We start from the raw sequence: 5362 nt of genomic DNA, 5'->3' as shown, positions 1-5362 counted from the left end.
TAATTGTCTATAAATTATTTCAACTTTGGTCAAATTATATCCCCAAAGTCTTTTTCTTTTTAAAGATATCAAAATTCAAAAGTTAAAAAAATAATTTTTGTTAGGTCAGACAATAAATAATCCTTTGTTGACATTTGTTGACATTGTGTGAAGTCATCTTCGAAAAATTAAATTTATCGCTTACATGTATAACTCGTGAAGAACAAACCCGAGCATTTTCCACAACAAAGTGTATACAGGCAATATTCTAGCCCTCGTTACTAAACCCACTTTTTTCCTTTATTCTGTAAATGTGTAAATTAATACAAAAATTACTATGGATTATATTCAATTAATTCCTTAATTTTTAAAGATAGTTCATGACTTACTAATTGAAAAAAAATACTCGGGTTTGAAATCTCTTCATAATTAAATATATCCGATAAAGGTATTTTTTTCAAAGGTGACTTCAAAACAGATCTTAACTTCCCGTCAGGAACTGCTGTTTATCAACAAGGTTTTATGTATATGTTTTCTATGCAAGGATTGTTGTAATAAACTATTAAATCAATCTTATAATTAATTTTTATATATTATCTATGTAATGACATACTTTTATTGATAAAGATAATATGTGCCTGTTTCGGATGAAGCGGCTTTAAGAAAGTATTTGGAGAATGTTTTTGTGTAAGAAAAAAAAGTTCAGTTTCTTTTTTAGGCTCCATATATATGTTCATGTTAATTTTATGTTAAAACATTTTTTGAAAACAAATCAATATTCACTATAAAAGGTTTGGGGTAATTTTCGAAACCTATTTTGTGGTGTTAAGCATATTACACTAAAGAACAGTTAATCACTAAATTTTAAGCGACAACTTATTTTCGCGACATTTTCATTGACTCTTTGTAAGAAATACATAATTTTCAAGAATAATTTTCATTCTTCTATATAATGGTAAGGAATACTTTAATACATTGTCTCGCGTAATGATGCAAAAAAAGTTCTCGAGAATTAAAAGTAATTTAACGTAGAATTACCTTAATTTAAGGTTTAAAATCTACCTAACAACAGAAAGTTATGCCCTACTATCGGAGCATATTCCATGTACTGTATTACGAAAGAGGAAAGAAACATCGATGTACATCTTCATGATACGACCAACCATCTCCCAAAATTTGACAAGGATACTGTGTAAAAAGATTAAGAAATACAGGGGTTTTTTTGCATTTAAACAAATGTCATTTTGTGACCCCAATTCGCCCGTCTGGCTGAAAAGGAAAATGCCAAAACCATATTGCAAATCCATAGGACAGTATCAAGTTTTTCCAAAAAGATAATAAGGAGTTCAGAGAACCATGGGCTTTTGGCATGAAAAAAAAACATTTTCGGCCATCGTTCGCTGCAAGAGTAAAAATTCCAGTGCCCATTAGCACATTAAATGATGAATTGAAAATTGACAATTTAATGATGAATTGGTTACTTTAAAATTTAAGAATAGTTTGAGGGAGAGACAGTTGTTATTGGTACAGACCGACGGACGGATCAGTATAACAACGATATACGCAGTACGGTTAAGGCAACCCATGGAAAAAATATGGTAATGAGGTCATAATGAGGTTTGACGTCATGACAGTTGCTCCGCCCTGATTGATCCTTATAAGGAAATAGAGCTCAAAATAACTATTTACCGATATTTGCTAGAATTTGTAACAAACGGCAATATTTCCATGTCTAAATAAATAATTATTAGTGATTTTCTACTATATAGAATGGCATGTTTTTAAAATAATCCGATTTCTTATGTGCCGTTTGGCTGCATTCGGCTTCAGCCAAGCGCTTGCACTCGATGACACGGAATGTTGTTTACATCTAAAAACGTGGCGACATCAGCTGAGATATGCAGTGGATTTATATGCAAGAATCAGACATTCTTTAAAGAATTAGGGATATGATAAGAGGCAAGGCATTGTTTATCCCTATTACGAGAATATGAGGACATTATTACAAAAAATAATGGAAGAGTGAGACGATCTGCACCAGCTCCCTAGATCCATCACTGCATTGCATTCAGCCCAGGTATGTATGCACATGTTTGAACATTATGTAGATATGCTTCTGTTAACATCGAAGAAAAAACGATCGCGAGTGTGTACGTGTATATTTAGATGTATTATCACGGTCAGTAAAAAACCAATGCAGTGCAGTGTGTTCCCCCCCCCCCCCTAACAGCCCACATAAAGTTGATCACTTTGTTTTACTAAAAATTTTAAAAATGTAATTGTACTAAATATAGAGTCGATAAGCTCATTTTCTTTGAGATGACATGTGTAATAAGGGTGTTAATTAGTAATACAAACTTAGACTAAATTAAATTTGAAATTTCATTGCTGCAGTCAATGTGTTGACAATGATTTACTGAACATGTTATGATGTAATGTTGTTGTCTTTCTCATAGGCACTTGGGGTATGGACCCCCCCCCCCCTTTCCATTTTTTTTTCTTTTTAAATCTGGGTTCGATTCACCTTTTACCTATTTTTCTATTCTAATATGCACTATATGTTATCAAAAATGCAACTCTCTTGTCTCTACAAGCTGTTTTTAAAAATGCCGTTTTTCACTGATACATATAAAGAGAGAAGGCTTGCAACTCTCAACATCAACCGGGACGGAAGTTCCCGGTATTTTCTGGCGTCATCATAATGTGTTATCTTATTCGGAACATCAAATTCGAGAGAGATTGAATCCCGAATTTTCTCTTTATGTAATATGTAACAGTAAGTTCGATATATAACTAGAAAGCTGTAACTAATAGATTCTTATAGATACAGATTCACTTTTAACGCACGATATAATTTACCAAATGTCATAATATTGTTTTTACAAATCCTGGATTTTTTGTAATGCAGAACATTTGTAAAATAGAGTTATCGTTCTTTGGTACTTCCGTCCCGGTTGATGCACATGAACAAAATTTACAAATATTTACAAATCGGGGTATATGAAAATTAATTGGAAATATGAAAAGGAAGAGAAATGAATAACAAAATTATTAATGTATGCATATACCATGTTTTATTTTGATTTAGATAAATAATCGAGCGAAGTTTAAGCGAGGTGAGGCGAATGACTAAAAGAGTTGCAAGCCTTCTCTCTTTATATGTATTGATCAGTGAAAAACGGCATTTTTAAAAACAGATTGTAGAGACGAAAGAGAGTTGCATTTTTGATAACATATAGTGCATATTAGAATAGAAAAATAGGTAAAAGGTGAATCGAACCCAGATTTAAAAAGAAAAAAATGTAAAGGGGGGGGGGGGGGGGTCCATACCCCAAGTGCCTATGGTCTTTCTGGCATACAAACCTGCTAAATGTAACAAATATTATTTGTATCATAATGATGAAAACAAAGAACCTCCACTTTTGATCTATGGGTTTAAATTTTTAGAATTTCTAAATTAATGGTGAATAAAATATTTATTTTTTTTTAATATGATTTCAATTTTTAAGTCAATTAATTTCTGTAATTTTATTGTAGCAGTCAAGGGATCCAGGCTTGAAGTATAAATAAATAAAAATGCATCCATTTCTCCACAGGGTATATACACTTATAAGCATTTCACATTTTTTTAACCATGCTTGTATGCATGATTAGGCCTATTTTATTTTTTTTTTTTTCATTTTGGTAAAGATGGAAGAATGTTTTTTTTTTCATATTCTAATCATTTGTTCTTGTTAATGTCAGAGGTTTTAATTTCCCAGAAGAGTTTTGTAAATAAATACAGCTTTGTTTCAATTTAAATTTTATATGAATTTTGATTCACTACAGTTTACAATATATCATGAATTGTTTTGTCGAATATAAAGTGATTTTACTTTACAATGTATTTTATTTAGTAATCTCATAGCAATAGCATATATAATGTGTTGCAGATATTCCCAAAGAATTAGACCAATGGAATAATTCATGATCAGACAGCAAGTTAATCCATGATGTAAGGAAAATGGTATGCTCCATTTTAGCTATAAACCAAATTACCATGCAATATTCCTGGCAAACAATATATAACAGTAGAATTGCAAACATTTAATATATATATATACATCCAATGCATGTTTCCATGCATTGATCTGAATTTAATTAAATTTTATTTTAATCACCAATTTACTCTTAGCTTAGTAATGGTATGTTACTACATGAATGTCCTGATTTTCTCATACATGTATTTTCAGAATTGATTTCATCCACAAGAACATGAAGTGATGGGAAAAAAAATTGCAGCCCCCCCCCCCCCCCCCCCCCCCCCAGTATTCTTTGTACAGTCTATCTTAATTTGAAAAGCTGTTTATGAAATAAAATTTCTTCATAAAAAATTATTTGACTTTTTCATATTCATGTACTTACTGTACAGGTGTTGAAAAGGCTATTAAGATTAACATAATCTTGACTTGCATATATTTCTGTAGTGCCAGGCTGTCAATGTCCATCAAGATTTTTTTCCAGCATGTACATTGTGTTAATTTGTTTTTCTTAATAATAGTAACTAAAAAGAAGATTAAAAGCCCCCCTTATTGATTCAAAAGAAGAAAGGGGACCACCATTTTATTCCAAAGGGAAGCGGGGCGGGGGGGGGGGGGGGTTGTTGGGGTTGGCAAGTTTTCCCAAGTCATTATGTTTTTTATTTCTTTTCAAGTCAATGAAGGACAGGTCTACTAATATCTACTTCGAATATTATGAAGGACAGATTATTTATTTTCCTCCCTACTGAAAAATGTCTGACAAGCTAAACAAAATTATAGGAGGGGGAACTTTGGTCTGGGACAGATTAATTTTTTTTAATCTATTTGGGACATGTTTATTTTAAACATTTCAGATATAACCCCCCCCCCTTTTGAATTAAATGGTAGTCCCTTTAACAAATACAGGAATTTGTATGTTTTCCACCTAGTCTTAGTTCTTAAAACGTATGACTTAAATCCCATAGGAGTTGAAGGTTTTAAAGAAAGCCATGATATAATCTTGTATGCGAAAAAAAAAATATTTGTTCACAAGTGACAGAGGGGTATGATTATCGAATTAATTATTGATGGAGGCTTTCAATTGACTATTATAATTAAATATTCCCATTTTTATTAACAATCAGCGTTTTAGATTACATGCTGCAGCAAACTTTACACCTACATTTAGCTGCATGTGTGTTTACACTGATTCGAGGAAATGCGGAAGGTCTGAAAGACGTCTTATATCATACATAATTCACACATTGTATAGAGAACGAAGTCACAAAATAGAAAGTAATATCCAGTGTTTTATGCATACTGTTCGATTAAGTAAAAAGATCCCGGCGCATTATGCAAGTATAGGCCTGGTTATTTAAAATCTA

The 5362-nt window shown here is 31.8% G+C and overlaps 1 long non-coding RNA gene across 1 annotated transcript; it reads left to right on the top strand.

The window, feature by feature from the left end:
* The first annotated feature begins 1543 nt into the window (after positions 1 to 1543).
* On the top strand, positions 1544 to 4266 carry LOC134243106 (uncharacterized). Its single transcript, XR_009986975.1, has 4 exons — positions 1544 to 2056; positions 3517 to 3576; positions 3912 to 3985; positions 4212 to 4266. It is a non-coding gene; the product is annotated as an uncharacterized LOC134243106 (long non-coding RNA).
* The last annotated feature ends 1096 nt before the right edge of the window (positions 4267 to 5362 follow it).

Source organism: Saccostrea cucullata, unplaced genomic scaffold, assembly GCF_032062105.1.
Source record: "Saccostrea cucullata isolate Sc308-1 unplaced genomic scaffold, CSIRO_AGI_Scuc_v1 ctg973, whole genome shotgun sequence".
NCBI lineage: Eukaryota > Metazoa > Mollusca > Bivalvia > Ostreida > Ostreidae > Saccostrea > Saccostrea cuccullata.
Note: the sequence above shows the minus strand (reverse complement) of the source record. Positions and strands in the feature narration are given on the sequence as shown.